General features: G+C 46.5%; 1 protein-coding gene across 2 annotated transcripts in view; it reads left to right on the forward strand.

The window, feature by feature from the left end:
* The window catches only part of LOC126533551 (fatty acid CoA ligase Acsl3-like), a 47,691-nt gene that overhangs the window by 864 nt on the left and 22,502 nt on the right, over positions 1-24,325 (forward strand). The window contains exon 1 of one of the 2 annotated variants that reach the window (XM_072289368.1): positions 9,134-9,411. The exons of the other annotated variant lie outside the window; for it this stretch is intronic. The gene's annotated coding sequence lies outside the window, so the exon portion shown is untranslated. Of the gene's footprint in view, positions 1-9,133; positions 9,412-24,325 lie in introns of those variants that run through there. 2 annotated transcript variants of the gene reach the window in all.

The following is a 24,325-nucleotide window of genomic DNA, read 5'->3' on the forward strand; positions in this document are numbered from 1 at the left end:
AAGAGAGTCGACCGAGACAGCATCTCGCTTGTGCGTGACCGCAATGTTCGAGTGGTTCAAGTGTCAAAGCCGAATTCCTTCCACGTTGGAAGTGCGGGTTGACCGGGAATGCCGCTGCATGACTTTGCGATTCAGCCACATTGACTATACTGGCGTGTTTCCTTGCGAAGAGCTGCTGTAGGTTACGAGTGGGGCAGGCTTGATTGCACAGATTTAAATTAGTGCTGCAGACATCAGTGCACAGATAATACGTAACTCTAATAAGGCTGCGTGCGTGACAAGAATTCGGGACAATTAGGGGATCGTTGAATGATATGTAGCTGTATAGTTTCGGGGTTAGCCGGTCATTGCAGCCAACGAAAGCGTACGCGAGTTGGAATGCTTTCGCTGTAAGGGAGCGTCAACTTTAATGGCTTGTTCATATTTCGGATAACATCAACGAAAAACGAACACGATAAACCACGTCATTAGTAGGTACAGAAGCGACTTCTTGTCGTGTCTGCAGAGTATATCTGCGCCCACTAACGAAAGCCCATAGTATTATTGTACGTGAATTCTCTGCGCTACCCAATGTCGTCTGCTTACGTCTGTATTCCACTGTAGAAATTGTCAGGAAAAACGAACATTTATTTGACTGTGTTGGCTTTGTGGGAGGGGCGACGTCCTTGAACCAGTACTGTGGGGCTGTTTTCTACTCGCACCAAGCGCAGGGAAAAAGTACATATAAAAATATAATCGCATAAATCAAGCGTATATATCCTGCCACGTACACGTGTGTGTGTGTCAGAGCCCAATATGTTAGCAAGCAACACGCGAACGCGCATTCACAGCACAGATTACTATATAACGAAAACGTTTTCCATATAACTAATTTCGCTTTCCAAGTAAAGAAACAATTTGGCACAATTTAGTATAACATCGCTTTGTAACATACATTGTATGATCACAGCACGCATCAGTCATTGTCAATATTTCAAAACTTGCTATATATTTCACCTAACACTACAGCGACTGCGTTTAAGCCTCCGTACAGCCATGTTACGTCCATGCCTTTTGTCTTTAATCACACAATCGATTACATCAACCGCCGTCGTTGCTCAGTGGCTATCGTGTTGAGCTGCTAAGCACGGGCTCGAATCCCGGCCAAGGCGGCCGCATTTCGTTGGGGGCGAAATGCGAAAACACCCGTGTACTTATATTGCGAAGCATTGCGAAACAAATGCGAAACACCCGTGCACATTAAACAACCCCAGGTGGTACAAACTTCCGGAGTCTCCCACTACAGCATGCCTCATAATCAGATCGTGGTTCTGGCAAGTAAAAACTCCTAATTTAATTTTTTTTTTAAATCGACTACATCATACCACTCATTGGCGCTCTTTGGCCACCATTAACCCTTGCGCCACAAAACCCCGAATATCTGTAGCATAGTCATGGCGTGCTCTGCCAGACCAGTGAAGCATCAGCGTAGTCAATAGAACAAAACGAACGTTTATTCCAAGGTGTAGAGCGTACTTATAAGTAGCCGAGTGGCAGGAAGATAGGAAGGAGCACGTGTTAGTAACGATATATTCCGAACTCGGAAGGATCGTCAGATGAGGCGGTAAAAGGTGCGCGTACGTCGAAAACACACGCCAAGTTGCAACAATATCATCGTCACCACCACCAAACTAAACAATGATTGCTTCCGCCTGTGTAGTTCAGTGACTGGTTGGCTGCTGCTGCAGCTGCGCATATGGGCTGTATACTTCCGCGTTTCGAAAAAGGCACAGACTACGTGGCACGGTCCTGATAGCGTGGCAGCTCCAGTGTGTACGAACCAGTGTAGGCGTATAACGGGATCCGGCAAAGCCAGCCTGCAGATGCGCCTGTGTACACCCCGTGTGCGACGGGTGGCTTGGGCACGCGCGTGATGGATCGTTTCGGGCTTTCCGCTGCCAACTTTCACGAGTTCCTGGCACGGACCCTCTGCTTTTTCTTTTTTTTTTTTTTTCTCGTCGGGAGGGCTGGAAACGGGGCGATGACGAAGCTAAACAAAGCAACGAACAAGAACGGGTGAGAAAATTAAAAAAAATATATATATACGGGGTTTTACGTGCCAAAACCACTTTCTGATTATGAAGTACGTCGTAGTGGAGGACTCCGGAGATTTCGACCAGCTGGGGTTCTTTACCGTGCACCTAAATCTAAGTACCACGGGTGTTGTCGCATTTCGCCCCCATCGAAATGCGGCCGCCGTGGCCGGGATTTGGTCCCGCGACCTCGTGCTCAGCAGCCCAACACCATAGCCACTGAGCAACCACGGCGGGGGTGGGCGAGAAAATTCTGCACCGTAAAAAAAAAAAGAAAGAAAAAAAAAGAAGAGTCGAAAAGAAATGACTGCAGCCTACCTACTGCTTCACATGTGCAGCTTGCGGCGTTCACAGCATTCCATGGAGGAGTTACGTTATGGTCATTGACGCTCGTCGTATTTATTTGGCAGCGATTTATCATAAACTAGAAAGGGACGCCGACCACATCAAATAAATGAATACATTTGGACTCCCATACTATAGAGCCATGCATGACTCCGCCACGAGAGCCGAAGCGTCCTGGCTTTTTTTTTTTCTTTTCTTTTTGTCAGCTTGTATTGCGGCGTTTGACTAACTGTAATCCCGGCCGGACGCTCGAGCTGTCATCCAAACTTTTTAAGTTAAGCGATTGTGCAAATGAAATTATGGGGTTACACGTTCCAAAGCAATTCGCGGGCCGTGAGTCGCCGCGGCGGTGGTGATCCGAATTAATTCCAGTCACCCGTATAGTGACCTTTAACGTGCCCCTAAATTCCAAGTACGCGAGCATATCTTTTCATTCCGCCCCGCTCGGAGTGCGACCGCTGCGGCAGGGGATCGAACCCACGACCTCGCGCTCGGCACCATTGAAAGCCGGAGCCACTGAGCCAACGAGGCGGGCGGTGATTCTGCGAAATTTATTTATTTATTTTTATGTATTTCATAGATGGTGCTGGCCCCCACATGGAAACTGTTGCAGGACATGGGAAAATACATTGCAACAAATTACGAATGACAAACTAAACCATTATGCATTGAAAGATCGAGGGACGATGGGGGGGGGGGGGGAGGGGGGGCTCTAGGAGAGAGATATAGAGCAAGATCGCTTCTACCGGACTTGTACGTAATGAATTACCTGTAATTACTTACTTTTAGACTGTTACATTTCTTGTCAATTTTGTAATTTAACGACTGCATCTTTTTCACTCGGTAACGATCACTGTAATTTCATTACATTTTTTTCGGTAACCAATTACACGTAATTAGTTACTTTATTGACGAGACAAGCTGTAACAGATGACGCAGCCTTGAAAACTTGGGTTTTACGGGGACTGCAGTATAGAGCGTCCGAGACCATGCGACACGGCGTTCTCGCGAGAGGGACAGCCGTGTCGCATGGTCTCGACATACCGCCCGTGTCGTTTTTGTGTTCTCTTCCGCTGTCCCCGTCTTTGTTCGCGGTCAATTTGATATGCAGTAAACGCCAACTAGGCCAAACTGAAGTTCTTCTGAAGCATATATCTCCAGAATGCGCGTGTTCACATGGGTAAACCCGACAGGCTCAATATGTATTTCCCTTTGTCAACGTTCTGCCAGCTGTTAGCCGACGATTTGAACCGGTGCTGGTATGTCTCGATATAGCGATGACCACTTACGATGTCAAGGGCAGTATGTCGTCTAGAGACAATATTTAGAGTTTCTCATTGGCCCATCCGGGAAGCGTCTTCTTCAAGTCGCAGCAACAATGAAGCGTTGCGCATGACAGAGGAGGACCCGGGTGCTGAGTAACGAGTCTCGTGCGCAAGATGTTGCTGCTGATGTCTTCACGACAAAAACGAGGGAAGGCGACCAATGAAGTTTTCGAAAAGTATGTCTTAGTAGTGATAAGCAATGTTGGAAGGGCTGTAGTGGAAGCACTGAACGTGCCAGGCCAGCTCGTCCTACTTGCGGTATCTGGGCAATGTTATAATATGTTCGGAAGAAAGTAACGTACAAGTAATCGATAACTCATGAGGAATTCATGAAGTACTATTGCGGGGCAGTAATCAGTAACTGTAATCAGTTACATTTTTTTTAATGAGGTAATTGTAATCGGCTGCTTCTTTTTCTGAAACGTGTACAAGTCTGATTTCTACAAAACTTGCCTCTCCTGCACAGCTCGATTCCATCAATGCGAAGACGGGAGGCAACAGCGACCGTGCAATCGTGGAAGCAGTACAAATGACGTGGCATCGAGGCACATGTGCGAATGAGCATTCCATAGCCGTAGTGTTATCGCACAAACAACTATAGGTTTACTTGAAAGGTGGCAGAATACTACGGAGTTGATTGTGGTCATGCATTTTTTATTGCATGATTTATTTTGGCGATCGTGGTGTCACAGGCGTGTACGAATTCTTTCGTATCTAATAATAAATCTCAGGCAGGAAGACGACAGCCAATGACAGATCGCATTTCATAAATGACGCTTCGTTTGGGCAGAGACTAATGTGAGCCCCCAGGCAGGCGTCGTCGGGCTGGAATCGCAAGTTTATTAAGTATACTTCCAGAGCATGCGAAATCGGCAACAGCAAATTCGCTGAAGGAGCAAGCGCGATCTAAAGGCAGTGTGTGGCAATTGCCGGTCGCCGCTGTTCCAAGTTTGCTGCACCTTGGGTACTGCGCTGAAGCTAAATCAGTAATAAGCGCACATGCCTATTCCAACAAAGGTGTGAGCTTGTCTTGTGTTTTGAACTGGAAGAAAAACGCGCGCTCCGACTTCGCCGGACAAATCACTCTTTCGAGTGCTTTCAGCACAGCGTGCTCGATAGTTTACTCAAGCTAAGCGTTAAATCGCGTACACGACCCAACACTCCGTGTTGAGACGCTGGGTGACACAATAGCGGTTGTAACGAATGTTCGTTCGGATGCATACGTGTGTCTCCGACCAACGTATAAAAAAACAAACAAAAAAAACGAAATTGTATGCCGCGAGACATTGGTCAAGTTCCACGCATGGCGCGTCTGTCGTCACGTTACTCGCGGATCGTCTTCCGAGTGTGCGTGACTCATTGAACCTCGTGTATGGAATGATCCGAGCACGGTTATCGATGCCTTAAGGCATATGGTTACTCGTGCTTCGAGGCCGCTGTTGGGGGATGTATTGCAGCTATGTGACCGCGACGCGCGTGCGTTTGCATAATTACGGTCCGAATCGCCTATGGTAATTGCCGAAGTGCAGGAAGTTGAGCGAGAGTCGGTTTATAAAGACTCATGCATGGCAGAACTGCGGAAAAAAGCAAACATACTGGCGGGGGCTAGAACGACCTTCGGACTCGCACATAACACGTGCACACTCGAAGTTTCGTTTTATTTTGAGTAGAATTAACGAGTGAAAAGATTCGGTAGTAGAGAAGGTGAGAAGTCCCGTGCACATGGTAATCTAAGCTGGTGCCCTTATTCTTAATCAAATAAGTCATCCTCGGGAATCGCTCGCTCGACATGCACAACCCGACGCCTCACTATACACACCCACTGCCAAAGCTGCCACCTGAGAGTTGGGCACAAATTTCACAACGCAAGCGATAGTTCGTTGGTGAAGCCTCGTGTGTGTTCTTCCGACCTCGGCTGCCGCATTACCATGGGGGCCAAAGGAAAAAAAGAACACCCGTGTACTTAGATTTAGGAGCACGTTAAAGAAACGCAGGGTGTCAGAATTGACCCGGTGTCCTCCACTATACGGCATCCTTCAAATACACTGCATTTTCGGGAGGTTAAACCTGAGAATTAAATGTTTAACCTCGTGACGCATCCATTAACGGAGGTTGAACTCGCAATTTCCCATCTCCGTTGACAAGGGCATGCACTTACCGATCGAACAGGTATATATATTTTTTTAGGTTGGGCGGGGGGATGTTTGTAAGCGTCCACCTAGTGGACATGTTCATTTTGTCTGCTGCTGAAATGCTGATTGGCTGGCGGCGTACACCAGCCCAGCCAATCAGAATTTCAGCAGCAGGTGAAATATAAATGTTCTCTAGGCGGACACTTAAAGCATGCTTCCCCCCCCCCCCCCCTTTAGTACGACTGGCGCTTCATTTTAGTGGCGGACACGGGTGCTATTCCTCTGAACACACAAGGAATTCCGCCTTGTTGGTGTTTTGAGCCAATCACAGACGGTGTAGCCGCCCAGTCGGCCAATCAGAACCGACAAGATGGCGGAATTCGACAGTATTGTCAAGTGGTGGTGACGTTAAGAACACAGTAGCAATACTGTGAAAGGCAAAACTAGATTTTATTGGGCGAACCTGTGCCCACAAAACAGGCTACACTTATAGCACAACGAGAGCGGCGAACACAGTCGGCGATCGTCGAAAAATCTGATCAGCGGGTCAAGCGCGTCGGCTTTTATACAGCAGTCGTCGAATGTTCCAGATTAACCGATGGGACCCGCGTGTCTTCCACAAAGTTCTACACTATTCGCGTCGCGCATACATGAAATCAGATTACACAAGTTGCGGTGAAAGACAGTGTACGGAGCCATCGATAACATTCCAGAAACTTCTTTTACATGCAGGCGCGTCCTGTGCTGCGCGATAACATTTGTTAGGCGGCCAAACGTGGTCGCCCGATGAAGATCAGTACACGTGTCAGTATGTCCGAATGTGACATTGTGCTCCGGAATAGGAAGGCCAGCACACCAAAGCCAAGGTCACGTCCAGTGAAGGGCAGTTTGAGTGTTTTCACAGGCTTCCTACTGAGCAGCAGGAAAGGGAGTGGCTGACGGCGGAAGGAGAGAGGAGGGGGCGATCTGTGTAGCTTCTAGTCAGGCACGGATTTCCGGTACTCGACTGATCTACTAACAGATAACGGCTGTCGGTGCATGTCGCGGTGACTCCTTATCTGCATGTCACTTCCTGCAACTCCTGACAACGCACCGGCGCCGCTGGTTTGTGCACCGATATGTGCACGTGCTACAGCGGGAAAAGTGGCAACGCCTTTACAGCTCGGAAAAACGAGTCCAGCACTCGTGTTTTTTGTTTTCATATGAGCAACGCCATCATATACCTGTAGCCTTCATTGCTGCACAACATCGCAAGTTGTTCTTTGTCATGACGTCGCGATAATGTCGACCCCAGGACCAGCATTGCGAGACAAATGTAGTGTCAATTCAATTCAATTTATTTATTGTATATAGCACAAGTACATTTGAGTGAGAACTATATACAGAAGTAGGTCTGAAGTCAAAACACTTTAAGGGCGAGGCCTCGTGCTAATACTTACAAACACAAAACTCAAAATCGTTCCATCAAAGGGCAAATTCTTACAGGCATGATAGAAATGTGAGCTTATAAACATAATAACAAAAAAGCCGCATACGAATACTACACAAAAATATATACTAAATTGGGTTTACATACAGTGCTATAAAGCGCACAACTCGAATTTAAGTGAGCTAATGGCAGAATATTATTTTAAGGTTAGCCAGTAAGGTATTCCATAGTGAATTTAAGGCGAAATCGACAGCGAACGTCCCACAGTCATATTTCTTCGTTTAGGCAACAAAATGTTATTTAACCAAATTAGTAAAGTTATCAAATTAAAATATATTGTTTCGCAATCTTCACACTTCGACTTTATTCAGACGTGTAAACATACGCAACGCGTCGTGCCAACGAATTGAGGCTAAATGTGATCCGTTTTACGTGCAAGAAGCGTGTGGGGGAGTCACTAACACCTTATGCGTGAGGTAGAGTTCAGCACCAACGCTTACCGGAGCGACAACGTCCTCACAATGCGCCCCAGCTGGCTTAATTATCCATTTAACACGCGCTGATGAATGAAACCCTTGAAGTTGATCGATCGTGAACACGATTCCATCTAGCTCTTCGCGCATTTACGCGTTCCATTTAATCTTCTTTGACACTTCTACGACGGCTTCGAACAAAACGCCGCGTCTTTGTACTTTTCACGCTGCTAACTCTGACTTGATGGTATCGTCTATTTTGGTTAAGCGGAAACTGAAAGGTTTAAATCGTTCATTCATTATCTGTTCCCTTCAATTCAATTATAGAAATACTAAAGGAAAGGTAATTGAAAGTGGATGAAGCGACTATTTGCTACAGGTCGCGGCCGAACTCGCATCTTCAGTATCGGGCGTGGAATGGTGAACGATTGAGCTGCAGCGGCGGCCGTCATACGGTACATATTAAAATATTGGCTATATGTTTGCCTGTGCTGTAGACCTCTAATCGACAGGAAGACAGCGGTGGGGATCGGAGAGCAAACGGTGAATAGCCAATATTCTAGTTTATACTAACAGGAAGGAAATGGCGTTGGACAGGCCATGTAATGCTTGGAGCGGGTAAGCGGTGGCCTACGTGGCCGCAGCGCTAGCTTAGTGGCTGTGGCTTTGCGCCGATGAGCTCGAGGGCGTGGGTGCGGTCCCGTGGCCGCGGCGGCCGCATTACTAATGGGGCCAAATGCGAACAAAACGCTAGTATACTTAGATTTAGGTGCACGTTAGGGAGCCGTTCCCGCGAGGTCGACAACAATGCAGAGTTCAATATTACAGCGCGACTCATAATCAGATCATATCTCTGACACGTCAAACTCCAGAATTTAGAGAGAGAGAGAGAGAGAGAGAGAGATGGGGTGGGAAAGGCAGGGAGGTTAATTTAGGCGGTGGTATGTTACAATTACCGAATATTGATACGAAAGGAAGGAAAGTGCGCAGTGGCAAACGGCAGGGAACTAGGTGATGAAATTCCGTAATTTGCGAGGAAAGGATGAAGGGAGCTTAATATGCAAGGCAGGGGCAGTAGAATATCGCCGGGAGAGACCTTCGTGCTGCAGTGGACACTAATGTGCACAGTGGATGCGACCCGGCAGACAGCTGAAGTGCTTTGAAGGATTACGAAGATGAGCGGCATGCCTCGACGCGAATGGCCATGTCGGAGCAAAAAAAGAAGGGAAACTTAGAGCACCAATCAGCGCGCACCACGGGGTCCAGAGAGAGAAGCGGAAGGACGTTGTAGAAAGAAGGATAAAAAGAGAGGGAGCGCCCGAAGAAGTCAAGGCGTATTCGGTACAGGAACAAACCGGACACATGGTCCACAGTCTCCGAAGCGCCCACCCAGTCGGCGGTATTGTTTCCGACGGCGGGGTCTTCTCTTGGTAGCGGATGGCTACTGTTCGCTGGCTGCCATAGACCCAGGGGAGGCGAGACGGCAGCAGTTGCGGAGGTGCAGTATCGGTAGGCTTCTTGGACCGATACCCGCAGGACTTCCACCCAGCCACGACGTAGGGGCACGGCAAGCAAGCGAGTGACTTCTCAGAGGCCACAGCGACAGAAGCGGTATACAACGTTCAAGGCATAACGGCAAGTACGAGCAGTGGCCTGCGGCCTTAGGTCACTCACCAGTACTCGCCGTTGAACACCTCGTACTGATACCTAGTGAACTGTACGTGTTTTCTGCTAGGCTCATTGCGATATCGTTTAATTTTTGCATGTTTGCACTTGTAGAAGCTTTTTCCCATTTAACTGTACAATGTTTTGTTAATAGTGAATGTTTACTGCCGTGTGTGTGTGTGTGTGTGTGTGTGTGTGTGTGTGTGTGTGTGTGTGTGTGTGTGTGTGTGTGTGTGTGTGTGTGTGTGTGTGTGTGTTGATTTTTCGTGTGCGTTTTCTTGGCAATGGGTCTTGTCATCCGTTGGAAACACCAAGACAACACCCAGGATGGCTTTAGCGCGCGTTTCCCAAAAGAACCTGACACTACGGAAATGAAATGGGCTGATGACGACTGTGATAAGGAGTCGGCTCGTAATGACGGATTGAGACTGTGCGACAACGTGCTCTCGTGTTGCGTTGCAGCATCCGCCGCGCGCGTCAGAAACATGAGCTTTGTTTGGTGTTGCCGCGCCACGTGCGTCAAGGTTACGCGCACAACGAATCAAAACGGCAATCAGAGACTCTCGAGCCGCAAAGATAGTGGCCGTGCCAAGCCTTATAACAGAACCCCCCCCCCACACACACACACGCACACTTGCACTTTTGCTGCTGCGGACTCTCTCCACTGTGGAGCGGTGTCTCGAGAGGCGTGAGGTCAGCCGTTATGAGAGTCGCGCAACCGCGGACCGCGTCTCCTGCATATCGGGCGGAACGTATAAAAGCGCCTGTTTGATGGGTCTCTCTTCACTTTTATGAATCCTGCATAGCGTTTGCTGCACGTATATCTTCGCCCTCATAAATGGCGTGCTCGTTGCACAGCGCAACTTAGCAAGGTGCAGTATTCTACAGTGCTATATCCTTTTTTTAAAGGGGCACCAGAGAAAAACCCAGGGGCACCAGAGGCTGTATTATGCAAGTGTGACGAAGATTTAAAGCTTGCATGTCGAAGGTGATGGAATGTCCAGCAAGACGGAAAGTCCGGCGGGTCACATGACCGGGCAGACGAAATGTCCAACCAACATGGAATATATGTCCAACCGAGACTTAATAGGTGCAACCGAAACGGAATGTCCAACGAGTCTGAATGTTGACTATCGGACGTACCGCTTTTTTCTACGTTCAGGCTCGTTGGACATTCAGGCTGCAAGCGTGACGGCGACAGTATGGCATACCCGAGAAAGCAGGTGCCTTGATGCCGTTTGTCATCCCGCGCGCGCCGCGTGTAGGAGGTCACGTGATCCGCTGCGTTTCAGAGGCGCGACGCAGAGGAACGGTAAAGGGAGCGGCAGCGCGGAACGTTCGCTCCGGGGCAAGCACCAGCGCTCCCTGCTGCCGATGACGCTCAACACGCCAGCGTTGTGAGTGCGAATGTTCGTGGTGATATAGTGAACTCTGTTCATGTGTGTGCCTCGGCGCTTGATACCACGCGTGCCTGTAGTTAGTAAGCGAATGTTTACTGCAATTCAGTCTGCTCCGAAGACTACCACAGCCTTATTTCGTGTAATATTCTATTACATTGCTATCATTCGGGCGACTCCGCGGCTTCTTTCTTTTGTGATGGCGCTCAGGAACGAAACGCTCCCCGCGTGCCATAAATAAGCGGATGGCAGCGCGCACCCCTTGGGTGCAAGTCGCACCCTTGTTTTTCAGAAGTTTCTTTTGTAATAGTTGTCAGACGTATGTGTTGCATCCTGGTTCGAGGGCCACGGTGCGGTAATCACTACGTCTGCCGATGTTAAGCCGCGCCTAACGATGGAGACACTCGTTACGGTGGGGAATGAATGGCCCCAGCTGCGCGTATAACGCGTAAAAGTAATGGGCCTCCTTTATCGGGACGTATGGGAGAGCGATGAAAAAAAAAAAAGAAAAGATCGTTTCACGCGTTTCAGAATCGGCATACGAAAAATAGTATCTCGTACATTATAGGTAAAAGCTCTTCATTTTACGTCCGTGCGCGTCCTGGTCGAGCCAGATAATTGCAACAGCAATCCGTGACGTGTAGTCACGCGATTCGCCGTATATACAGCACGAAAATTAAGGATTTCTTCGATCGTACGAATGCACTATTGCGTACGCTTGAGGGGCTATACGCGAAGTTGCTTGGGCCCCACTATTTCTAAACGGCTCATTTCTTACCTTGGCCTTCGTTCTGCTGTGCCTCTCTCTCCGAATTCGTGGGACGTATCCGGAAAATCGCCGCGATCGTGATCTCTTATATAGCTCCCAAGCCTGACCAAACCAGTCATGTATGAGAACTTGCAAGCGCCGCAAGGACTTTGAAATGTGGGCACGTGCCTGCAATCATGGGCATGGCTGTCGGCACTCATGCACGAGGCTGATCATTGCGCATTCACTGGGTAACGGAGGTAAATATTGCAGACGGGGAGCGTGGTGTACCAGCCGTTGGCAGCTATGTTTCTCCTGCCGACTTTCGTAATCGTTTTGTTTCTTCTTTTTTTTTTCTAAACTCTTGCTTTCTTGCCAAACTTCAAAGCTAAATTTCTCGCATCGCGAATTTTTCCTCCGGCTTCGTTTAAAACTTGCGATACTGATATTTTTGCATATTGTACGTATATTTGAAAGCCCGTACATTATTCGCTTGCTCTCTTGTTGCAATTACCGATCCGTACTTCTTCCTATGCCGCTTCCTCACGAACTAAACGATAATCTGCTTTCTTTTTTTTTTTCTCTATGCATGTGATAAATCTTACTGAAATGCTGAACCTTTATTCAGCATATTATCTTTGTTTGTATTTCTCATTTTCATAATGCCCTTTTTAACCAGTTCTACGCATATTTCTCCCAGACTCAGCGGTATATATATATATATATATATATATATATATATATATATATATATATATATATATATATATATATGTGTGTGTGAAGAAACGAAGGAGGCACACTTATGAAAATTGCATGTTTACCGTTTTAACATTTCGGCCGTGGCACGGTTTTTGTTCATTCTGACGAAGGCTGTGCCACGGCCGAAATGTTAAACCGGTAAACATATATATATATATATATATATATATATATACCTTCGTTTCTTCAACTACCTATGCGATGGACCTACCGAACTTTTCCTATGTGTGTGTGTGTGTGTGTGTGTGTGTGTGTGTGTGTGTGTGTGTGTGTGTGTGTGTGTGTGTGTGTGTGTGTGCGTGCGCGCGCGCAATGATTTAGGAGAGGGCATCGTTCCACGGTAGAAATATGACGCAAATGGTGTTGACGTATGCCACCAAGCACAGTCATGACTTCCTACGCGATGCAGTTACCGATACTGAAAACATCCACCGCTGCGTCATCATCGCTGAGCAATTGCGGCTCGACAGCTCTTCCGAGAGTTAAGTACAGCTGCACGCACAATAGGGTTTTATCAGTGTGATCCATTCACTGCAAGTGCTCGCGTACTGAGCTTGTCAGTATCGGGTGAGTACGGATTCGCGACGCCTTTCTTATCACCAGGTTGACATTCAAGTGCACATTGCGAAAAAAAGCATTGTATATTGTGAATCTACTTAGATAAGTGCAGACACATGCAGACATCAGGCGGGAAAAGGTTAAGAAATGTCACTTCTCTGTGTCTCCTTGCAACGTCATGGTAGGTGCAATTAAGTGACGGCGTGTGGAAGCAACGCGCTTGAATTTTGTCTGCTAAAACCTAAAGATTTTGGTTAATTGCGCGAACTGTTTTGGTCTTCAAATATGAACTGCATATTATACGCAGTTTGTACCGTGCAGTATATTGGATGTTAGTTTTCCAGCAGTATAGTAGCAGTAGTAATAGCAGTAGTAGCAGCAGCATTAGTTGTTGTATAGTTGCATATAGAAGTATACAGACTGTAGTAGTCGTAGCAGGAGCAGCATTTTTAGTATTAACAGCAACAGCGCTAGTAGTATACAGTTGCAGTCTTAAATTGGAAGTTACAGCTCTAGCAATGGTCGTAGTAGTAGTAATAGCAGTAGTAGTAGTACCGCAACCAACCACGACAGTAGTTACTCGTTCGGTACAATTAACGCACCTATCGACCAAGGTAGAGGCATCTCGTCACGTAAGTTCACAGGCGGGCAAAGTCGGCCTTCACGCTGACAAGCTAACGCCGCGAGTGCCGGCGCTGTAGTTACCGGTGCATCCATCGACTGTTGTTTGCTCAACGGCCACACTGTTGTGCACGAAGCCACGCTCCACTGCTCGCTCGTACACCCGCTGCAGAGGCGTCGTAACGTGTTTCCCAACCATTGCCCCCACCCCCCACTTCCCCCGCAAACGCTAAGTGTCGCTCTGAAGGCCGGGAAAACAAACAAAGGGAGGCGCCAGGGCGAGACTTCAAAAGCGTGGAGAGAGAGAGAGAGAGAAACATGGAGCAATCGACGTGGCGGCGCCGTGCCAGAATTGCTCGTGCTTTGGCCTCGCGTCTGCACTTGGGCTGCAACGTGTCGTCTCTCTATCTCTCTCTCTTTCTCTTCTACCACCTCTTTTCCTCTCCCACCTTGCTCCCTCCTCTAGGAATTATACGTCACCTAAAGTGCCAGGCTTCCTCTTTAAACCCTTTGAAGCGTGGCGATGGGGCCTAAATTGTCTTGATTATGGGATATAAGAGAGAGACAGAGAGAGGAAAAAAGAAGGAAACTCACGCTAAAGGTTAAAGGGATGCTAAAGGCAAATACTAAGTCGACGAGGACTGTTTAAATACCATTCCAGAATCCTCGCAAAGCTTGTTTCGTGTCAAGAAAAGACTTAGTTCGCGAGAAAATTGCACCTGAAGTGTCCGAATACTTTTTTCGAAATTCAAATCTCCCGCCACCCAACCAGGGGAGTGGTGACGTTGCATACACCCTTTGCTCCCGTCGGTGAATAAAACGGCGCCCGACAGACGGCGATATGGCGCAGATCGAGACAGAGCGACAGAGCGGTGGATTCGCCGCTGCAGCTGCTTTTTAGTCAAGTGGCGTTGACCGTTCGGGCATAACGCGAGATCACATGGACGTTGAATTATCTGCTACTTGCAGTTTGCGCGAGTTCCGCAAGTTAGCAAAGCCGGCGCAGCACTGCGCGACAACGAAACTAATGAAACGCGAAAGCGTGGGCGGTGCAGAGTCGAACGAAAACGAAACCTTTCGACCGCCAGCGTCGCTGTCAAGGGCAATTTGAATGAGTTATTTTTTCTAAAGGTGAAATGGAACTGAACGAGTAGCATTTTATTTCATCTTATAGTACAATACTAGGACGCTTTCTTTTTTTTTTTTTTGCAGCGAGTGGTTGAGTACTAGTGAGAAAATTTAACTAAGGAGTGCTTTCGTCATCGGGCAAGTGCTTGAATGTCCCGGAGGCGTCTCTAACCGTGTCCTGCATTTACCTCAACTTCTCGAGTATTAAGGCGCTGTTCGCGATAATATTGACGCCTTAGAGGTTCTCGAACACTAATCTATCACTTTAGCTTGACATAATATTTGCCTTTAGTGTCCCTGTTACTTTCTTCACTTTGCAACCGTACTTGTGGGAAGGGGAATGGACTGAAAGAGAGTGAAAGAGATAAGGTATGAGTCTAGACCAATCGCAGGCACTATAGACGATGCGACCCGTGTCTACAGCGAAGCACTCGAGTATGTATCCTTCTCGCGTAGACATTTGGAAGATGCCAACACAACACCTTGGAGTGGTGGTGTTGAGAAGAGCCCGTGTGGCTTATCTGGGCTGATGAGCTCTGAGGCTGCAGGCTTCCGAATCAACTCGTGTTCTATACGTATGAGAGTCGCTTAGTGAATGGGGCGTCCCAGATTAATGTGGTCTGCTTAAGGGTACTTTTTTTTATAAGTAAGCCCGAAGCACGATACGAGAATGTTCTTTTTTTTTTTTTTGCCACTCCGCTTCCCTCAGAATACGGCTGCGCTGGCTCGGAAACCGAACCGGCCACCTAATGATGGACAGCGCAGAAAGCCGAGCCAACCCGGCAGATGTGATGAAGGCTGTTGGTTATGGCGCTTGTGATATGTTGATATCTGGAAGTGAACGATTCGTGCGCATTACCTGTTGGCCTTGTGTACTTCTTTCGAGAGCGTTTATGCGTTCTGGAGTGCTTGAACAAGGAAATCTGAGCCGTCCTCCATATACTTAAAAAGCTTCCACTTCAAAGTCGGTTATCCCCGCCCTCTGTACGTCGTAGTCGATTAGAGACCGCGACCTTCTGCGACCGCCCGCCTTTAATGACTGCATGTTGCGCCCTGTGTGGCTTCGCTTCCGTCAACAAGCTGTCCCGTTTATTTTTATGTTTTTCGTTTTTCTTTCCTTCAAGCTGGGCGCGTCGGCCCGGCACGGAGGAAAATGTCCTGCCACAGGATGACCTCGCCTATATGATTAGCGAAAGCCGTGCGATGTAGTGTTCGTAACGGCGGTAGTGCGTAGCGCGCGATTGTGTGTAGAAAAGGGACAGAGATGAATAAAAAGTGCTGTTACGATACGCGACCAACTCGCCTAGCGTTGTCGAGATCTACTGTTGTTGACGTTCCCGAAGGCCGACATGTGGGTGCGGCAACGTATGATAAATCTTTGCAATGACAGCTCCCTGGGCGTCGCCGTAATCTCTCCCCCGGACTGTCGGGAACCCACCTGGCTTCTAAGCGTTATAGAGACGGCGCCTACGCGTGCGTTGTGTACTTTCCGGCGCTCACCTCATCGAAAAAAGTGTAGTACATGTAGATATATACTTGGTTATCAGTTTCAACGCAAACAGGCTGATTAAGTATCTTACGTTATTTAGGACCGCTTCCGCAACTGGGAAAGTTACGTGCTGGAATAACACCAAGAAGACGCCTGCTCCATCCCGTGCACAGATGTTGAGCGGGCGTTAGCCAATCATGGCAGCTGCTGGTGTGATCGCACTCTCCAGGATCGTTATTCTCCACTATAGTGTAGAGAAAGAGAGAGAGAAGGGAAGAAGGAAAGGTAGGGAGGTTAACCAGACTGAGTCCAGTTTGCTACCCTACACGTGGGGAGAGGAATGGGGAGTGAAAGAGAGAGATAGAGAGAGAGAACTTAAGTGTAGGATGTCTATAGTTGGGCACTCAAGTCTGTTGCCTTCAGGTAGTGAAAAAGCGCTCGAACTGCTTTCTGCGCTGATGAACTCCGATGCTACACTATCGTGTAGCATCGGAGGAGTGGCGGAGAGGTGCATTCCTGCACAACCAATCTGTTGGTTGTAAGTTGGAATTGTCGCAAAAAATTTTTGATTTCAAAGGCGGCACCGGCGGACATCAAACAAAGCACGGGAGGGAGTCCTCGAGAGCTATCGCTGTAGAAAAGAAACTGAGCTTCACGTTTACGTTTCTCTAAAAGTATGCGCAATAAAGACTGCAAACCACACGAAGAGAATTCCAAATCGGAAGAATTTGATCTATTATATACCTCTCAAAAATATACGAATAATCTGTAGATGCTACTTCAGAAAAACTGACGCCTAAACGATCTGTTTCACTTGAGCTGAGCATTGACGCTTTATACGCCCTGATAAAGTTTACGGAATTGCTGTGTATGTTTTTGGCTAGGAGGTGTGCGTATCGTGATTCAGTTTAATTGAAATTTGATGGCTTTAGACCGTAAATGAAAATTTCGCTTCCAACAGTCGGCGAAACTTGGCTGTCTCAAGCGTGGCAAACTTTATCATTTGATGGGAAAATGCGCAGGGAAATTCATTTTAATTCATTTGTTACGATTTCTCGCGCATTTTATGTTTCTGAGTATCTGAATAGGGAAATCGTACTTAATTGGCATCGAAGTAAGGCTTCCTGTTTAAACGCGCTGCGCACTGTTTCGACAAATCATTTAAGCAATATGTGTACAACTGAATGTTTCTTTGAATCTCTCTTGCATGTGACCACAACGTGTAAACCTTTGTATTATCCAAATGAAAATTGCCGTTGCACGTAGGCACTTTGACGTGTTTGTGACGTTTGCATGCTTGACCACAACGCCGTGTCGACACGCTTGTATTCTCTAAATAAGAAAAGCCGTTTACGAATTGCAATTTGATGTGTTGATTTTGTGACTTGGCCACGGACACCACAATGCGTATTCGTAATCTCTTGTTCCTGGAAAAGAAAAAGAAGTGCAGGTGCTTCTGAGCGAGCGATTGTAGGCCTATGAAACGATCTCACTTGACACATGCACCACATATCCGATAATCTAGTATGATCATATGAGAACACACGTGACCCGCCGTGGTGGTTTAGCGGATATGATGTTGCGCTGCTAAGCACGAGGTCGCGAGATCAAATGCCGGCCGCGGCGGCCTCATTTCGATGGGGTGTGAAATGCAATAACGCCCGTGTGCTTTGCATCGGGGCATGTTAAGATCCCCTGGTGGTCAAAATCAATCAAGAGTCCCCCAGTAGGGCGCGCCTCATAATCAAATCGTGGTTTGGCACGGAAAACCGCAGAATTCAATTCCGAACACATACGAAACGTACCTGTTCACCACAAGATTATCTGACAACTATCGAACGCGATATTCACTCAGGAGAAAAAAAAAAAAAGAACCCAAGTCACTTGACCTACCTCTACCTTTTTCGTCCTCTTTGAGTTGCGTCAGCCAGCTTCATTTATTTTTCCAGCAGAGAGAGAGAGAGAGCCAGATAGCGGAGCTTCGCGCAGTACTATAGGTCAAGTGCACTCGAAATACTTACCGCACCACAAGTGGGGTCTCCTGACAGCGATAACGGCTGGGAATCGTAAACAGCGCCACCACCTGCGGATAACAAAAGGGCATCGTGGTCCGAGGTATGCACGAGCGATAAGAGCGTATATCGCATTAAATAAAGCCCCAAGCGGATACGCCGTCCACAGATTGCGTCGCGGTCCTTTTTATTCGGTCAGGTGACGAAAACGTCGTCGGCGCATTGTGTGACTGCGATAAGAAGCAGTTATCGGTACAGGTATTGCAGTTACAGAAAGTGGAGACGCGCCGAAAATTATCCTGCCGAATGGTGTGAGTAAAAGTGCGCTTGTCTACAGCCGCAACGAACCTTCGCGAGGCTCACTTGAAGAGCAATGAAACGCGCAGGATTCATACACTCTAAAAAAACGTTTGCACCCTTTGGGGTGTATATCTGCCACACTACAATAATCGTCATCTGCCTTGATGCGTTTCCTTTCTTGAAAGCACCGCGCCCGCTACTTTCCTGTCGGGAATGCTATGTCATGCTGATAACGCGCATGCCATTCGTTACTGGAAAGTACCGGGCTCGCAGCGTTAAAGAAAGGAAACGCATCAATGCAGATGACGGTTATCGTTGTGTGGCAGATATACACCCCAAAGGGTGCAAAATTTTCTTAGTGTACAAGCATGCATACATGGGCGCGCCATACTGGTTCACAGCTTCCGCTGTGCCGGCGAAGCGAATCGAGATAACGCGTGGCTTCTCGCCGTGCTAGGTCTACGGGAATGTGGCGGCTTCGATGACGTCACTGCATATCCTTTATAGCCATCGTAACTTTAGCCATCGTTACTTTTTTTTTCTATGCACGCTAGAGCGGAGGAAATCGCAATCTTAATTATATTTAGATGACTGGGCTGTGCGACCGCCATTAAATGTCATGGGCAACGAAATTTTTCTATTCAAATACCTATTCAAATGCCTATTCAAATACATGTAAAACGCAAAAACGTTTTTTTGAAATAACCCCTGGACCGATTTTAATGAAATTTGTTGTATTTGAGAGAGAAAGTCACATTCTAGTGGCTGTTGGAAGCAGAATTTTGATTAAGAGCCTGAATTTCGTTAAGAAGATCTTCAAAAATATGGAAGTTCGAGAAAGATAGGAGCACGAATTTTATAAGTTAATAGCTCTGCATCAATTACAGATATCGCGGTTCTGTAAACGGCATCCATTATATCATTGAAAGCGGACAAATTTGATGTAATTTTATATTTTATGTGAATTTGTTAAATTCCGTACAAGGGTTCCGCAAAAGCTTTATTTACTTATTACTAATTTTTTTCAGATTCATGTGTGACATATTCATTTTGTTCGCTTTAGATGTGCTATTACATGCAATTTTAATAATTGTGACATCATTTTCCATTGCCGAGTTACAGCGCTGCAAACTTAATAGTTTAGGTTCCTGAAAATGTTCAATTTTTGCGACTTTTAGTAAAACAATTGAGACCTAAGTCAAGCATTTGAAACCAACACTCACTAGATTTTAAGTTTTTCTTTTAAATGTAGCAAATCTCGTCCAATTTGGTGCAGTTGTTGCCGAGAAAAACGAATTCTCCTATTACATGTATTTAGGTAGGAGCACCCGAGCTAAAGCTTCCTCTTAAGTGTTGTTTGAAGGCTGCTAACAAGAAAACTGTGCACTTACCAACCGTGTCGCTTTCCCAATGTTGCTTTGGTGGTATATACTGCTAATTTATAGCAAATTTAGTTGAAGTGAGAATTGCAGTTGGCCTTTATGTGCTCAGTGAACACCATTGTGTGTGCGCGCTTGCATCACCTTTTATCGTGCTTTCCTTTGTCCTTCCCCCTCAAAAGCATTCGTCTCTATGAAAAACGTATTCATCCATCATCGGGATACTAAGCAGCAATACTGAATCAATTTATACTATAATAAAATGCAATCTTTATTGTGCATATTATTGTGCATATTATTGTGCATATATATTGTGCATATATATTGTGCAATTTAGACTTGCAGAACTTTTTTTTTTTTTTGCAGAACTATGTTTTCATTCACTTAGCATTTCAAGAAAAAGGGTTTGCGTTTGTATACGAAAGAATACGAAATCAGTACGAATCATGGTTTCCAATGCATCCAATCCAATCCAATGCGGGTTGGTTTGGCGCAGGAAAAGTTCTCGGAACTCCGCAGCTTTAGTTTTCGGTTCGCTTGGAATACGGTAAACAGCTATCTATAGACCAGGGAAGACGCTACAAAGATCTGCGACGTCACCATGAGGTGGCACGCGCACTTCAGGGCGGCGTACGATTGCATTCGGCATGATCGTGACGTCACTAAGGAATAGAAAAGAAAAGCCTTGGTAACATGTCCCGCCTTTTCTTTTTCTTTTTGTCCTCTGACTTGCATCATTCAGCCTTTTCATTTATTTTTGCACGAAAAAGAGCCGATAGCCAAGCGTCGCGCACTATAGATAAGGGGCACTCGAAGCGCTTACCGTACCACAAGTGGGATCCAATTGTGTGCGATTTCAGAAACGTACAGGGAGAGAAAAAGAAATGTACTCTGCGCTAGAGGATAAGGAAAGGGTGTAGACAAGATGAGGAGAAAAGAATAGACGAAGATAACCTGTCCGCATATTCACAAGGAGGGCAAGTGACAGCGACTATGGTATTTCCATTCGGTCCCGGTGGTTTCATAAAGCACACTATATGGAGCTTTTAGACCAACTCGGGCTAACGTCGGCTGTGTCCAGGGTCCAAGAATTCTGTTTTTCCACAAGGGGACGCGGTCGTCAAACTTTTCGGGCGTGGTGCAGAGCGCTTTCCTTTGTGTACTGGAACGAGGACGACGACACTGGAAATGCGCAATCCTCTCTTTGCGGCCCACGGACTTGAAGTTGGCGACTTCCGTCTGTCACGCAGAAGCCCTGCTCACTAAAGCAAATACGTGGGAGTGGATGAATCGTTTTTCTCAGCAGCCACAGCACCCACTTTAACGAGTTTATTTTTTCTCTCTTTCATTTAACATACAGAAATTCGGCAGAGACACTTAAGACCGCTCACGTTGGGGAACGCGAAAGTGTTGTAGTCGCTTTGGTGAAATATTTTCGCTTACGTATCGATGCGCATGTCGTCGTGCACGTTGTAAACTCGCACGGCGTTCCTTTTGAGACATGATGGTCGTGGTACAGCTCATTTTGCAGTCATGATTCGGCGTCAAGAGTGTTGTTGTTGTTTCCTGTCACGTATGTGACAGGAAACGACAACCATGACGACGGTGGCCCGCACACCGTCAAGTGTTACGTCAGCGTTTGCATATAAGGAAGACACGGAGCGCGGGTCGTGCATGACATTGAGGAATTTGACGTCAATACGAGCATTTCAATTGAATTAAATTTTGACTCTGCGTTCATATCGTATTTTGTTGAAATAAACTATTTCTAAAACGTGTATTTACTCTTTGCGCCGTCGGCCATTTTTATTACCACGTTGTGGTCCCGCCCAAGGTGGTTTAAAAACTTGGTCACGCCACCGCCGCGTATTTTCGCGATGTGGGGCTTATAATGCTTCCACATGAAAAAAGTTTGAATCAAGCTAATGTTGGCAGCAGATTCTTTTATTTGGGCCGTCGATGTTTCTTTCAGTTGTGGAAGAATTGCAAAACTAAAAATAAAAGGAGCTAAACTGTCCATAGAGTGTACAACTCTAACTCACCAATACTGGAACACTCTGTTCAAATACCTGTGTTTGAATAGGGAAAGCGGAGTTGACTTGTATTTCGAAGCGTTTGTCCTCCCCACAGCAGCAGCACGACATCAGCGAATGCATATCATATTGACCGCAAATAAAAACGGGGACAGAGGGAGAGAACACAGAAAACGCACGGGCGGTAACTTTCAGCTGTTTTATTCACAGCAGCCCATGGGCATATATAGGCAAATAGAACATGCGCAGATCGTAGCAAACAAGAATACACATCAGCTTAGCGTGGCAACCAATTATCAAAAAAAAATCTATTTCCGATTGAAACAACCTAATGGACGTTTCGCTAACACAGTCTTGGCCTTTATTTTTTATGTGATAAGTCTCCATCAGTTCACGTGCAGTCTGGTCATGGCTTGTCCCCAGAATCCCGTCTGTCCTCGTCTTTATTTGCGGTCAGTATGATATGCAGTAAATACCAACTAGGACAAAGTGAAGTTCAGCGAATGCTATGCATGAAGCAAACATATCTTTATGGCGAACGATAAGCTATTCTTTGCACTAACAGCTTGAATCGCCTAGATTGCGCACGCGCATCGCGCGAACGGTCACTGCGTACGACGAGACGTTACGAAAGATGGTTGCGCAATCTTCTCGTGGTGCGATAAGGTGCGAGATAAAGAGTTTAGCTTTGCGTGCTTCCTGCGCATACGTGCAAAAGTGATAGCTGCATTTTCGCATATAATGGCGAAGAAAGAGCGCCAGACGGAGGACTTATGGACGTGACAGGCGTTGTCACGTTGCCGCTTGAGCACGTTCGAACACCGCGATAGTTGTGTAAGTTCTTTCTTTTTCTTCTTCGCCATGTGACCTGATGACGAAATCAATCAATCAATGTTCATTATGTTTCAACGGGATGAAATTCGTGCGTACTTATACACAGAAAAGGTTCCCATATAGTCTCGGCGACTGTTATTCGTTGGCGTAACGGTAAATACTGACGCAGAAAACCGACTTAACGCTTTACCTGTTTTTGAAGGGATGCTAAAGACAAACACTAAATTAATTTTATTTGATATAGCATTCTTTGGAAACTCATTTTTTTTTAATTTGGAGTTAATTGATTGTTAGACAAGAAAATGGAAGGTTATCGACAGAAATTTTTGAACTTGGCTCCAGAACTCTAGCGCCACTACGTCTTGCAGTCTGACATCACGACTTTCCAGATATCTTTTTCTGTCGTATTTCGGCCCCGTTGGCTCAGTGAACGTTTTAGAAAATTGCCATGTTTAATTTCTTGATTATTTGGAATACAGTGCAGTCATTTACCGATAAATGATTAACTATAGGCCTACAGCAGACGCCGTCAAAATCCTAAACGTCATGTCGAGCTGGTACGGAAACTTCAGTTTGAGCTTTGGGCTCCTACATGCAAAACCACGAATTGATTATGAGGCATGCCGAAATGGTGAGTGACTCCGGATTGATTTCGACCACCTGGGGATGTTTAACGTGTCCCTAATGCGTGGGACAAGGGTGTTTTTTGCATTTCGCCTCCATCCAACGAAATGCGGCCGCGGCGGCCTGCATGGCGCGGTAACTTGAAAGCGGCCTCAGTACTCATCTTTCTTTTTTTTTAATGCGTAAGCATCATGAGGGTCAAAGCGAGAAAAGGTGTTTGTGTGAAGTGTGGGAAGCCGGTCCCGTTGTAAAGGTGAATATATACATACATACACATATATGTTTACATGTATACATAGTGCAGCTGGCGCGCTGGTCTTCTCCGGATCACCGTCAGTCGCACTTGGCTCGTCAAAGAGTCAGGAAGTACGTGGAGAGTGAGCTCCTGAACAGCATTTTGCAATGTGGTAAACGCGGTCGGAACCCTGCATCCGGGACGTCACAGAGGTGCGACTTAATGCTAACGCGTTTGCCTCGCATTCACGGCTAAGTCGCTGCTGAATTTCTCGTTGTTTTTTTTTTGCGCTCTTTCTCGCCTATCAAGCCTCTTCTCGTGGTAAGAGTAATTAACTGATACAGATAATTTTTCTCTTTATTGTTCCTATAAGCCTGGCATAAGAGTTCTTGTCGGTGGTGAAAATTAATGTTTAAAGGCGGTGTTTAGCGTCTCTCTATAGCTTAACGTCACTTGCATAACGATTGCGTGTCCTTTGCTGCGTCCATAATCTACGAGTTCGTCGTGATGAATGAGAGCGCAGTGAAACGCACAGTGCAACAGCAAGAACGCCGGCAGTGCCAATCGGCAGTACTTCTTCGCTTTGGGCGCACCATAAACAAACAAACAAACAAACAAACAAACAAACAAACGTGGCTGCCGCCAGCTGCCATGAATATTGATCTTAAATGTCGTTTCATATGAAGTTCTTTAATTTTAATAAGCTAGTACTAGTCGGCAAGGATGCCTCGAGCCTAAACCCGTGTTCTGAAAATTGCGAGAAG

This window comes from Dermacentor andersoni, chromosome 7 (genome assembly GCF_023375885.2).
Source record: "Dermacentor andersoni chromosome 7, qqDerAnde1_hic_scaffold, whole genome shotgun sequence".
Lineage (NCBI taxonomy): Eukaryota > Metazoa > Arthropoda > Arachnida > Ixodida > Ixodidae > Dermacentor > Dermacentor andersoni.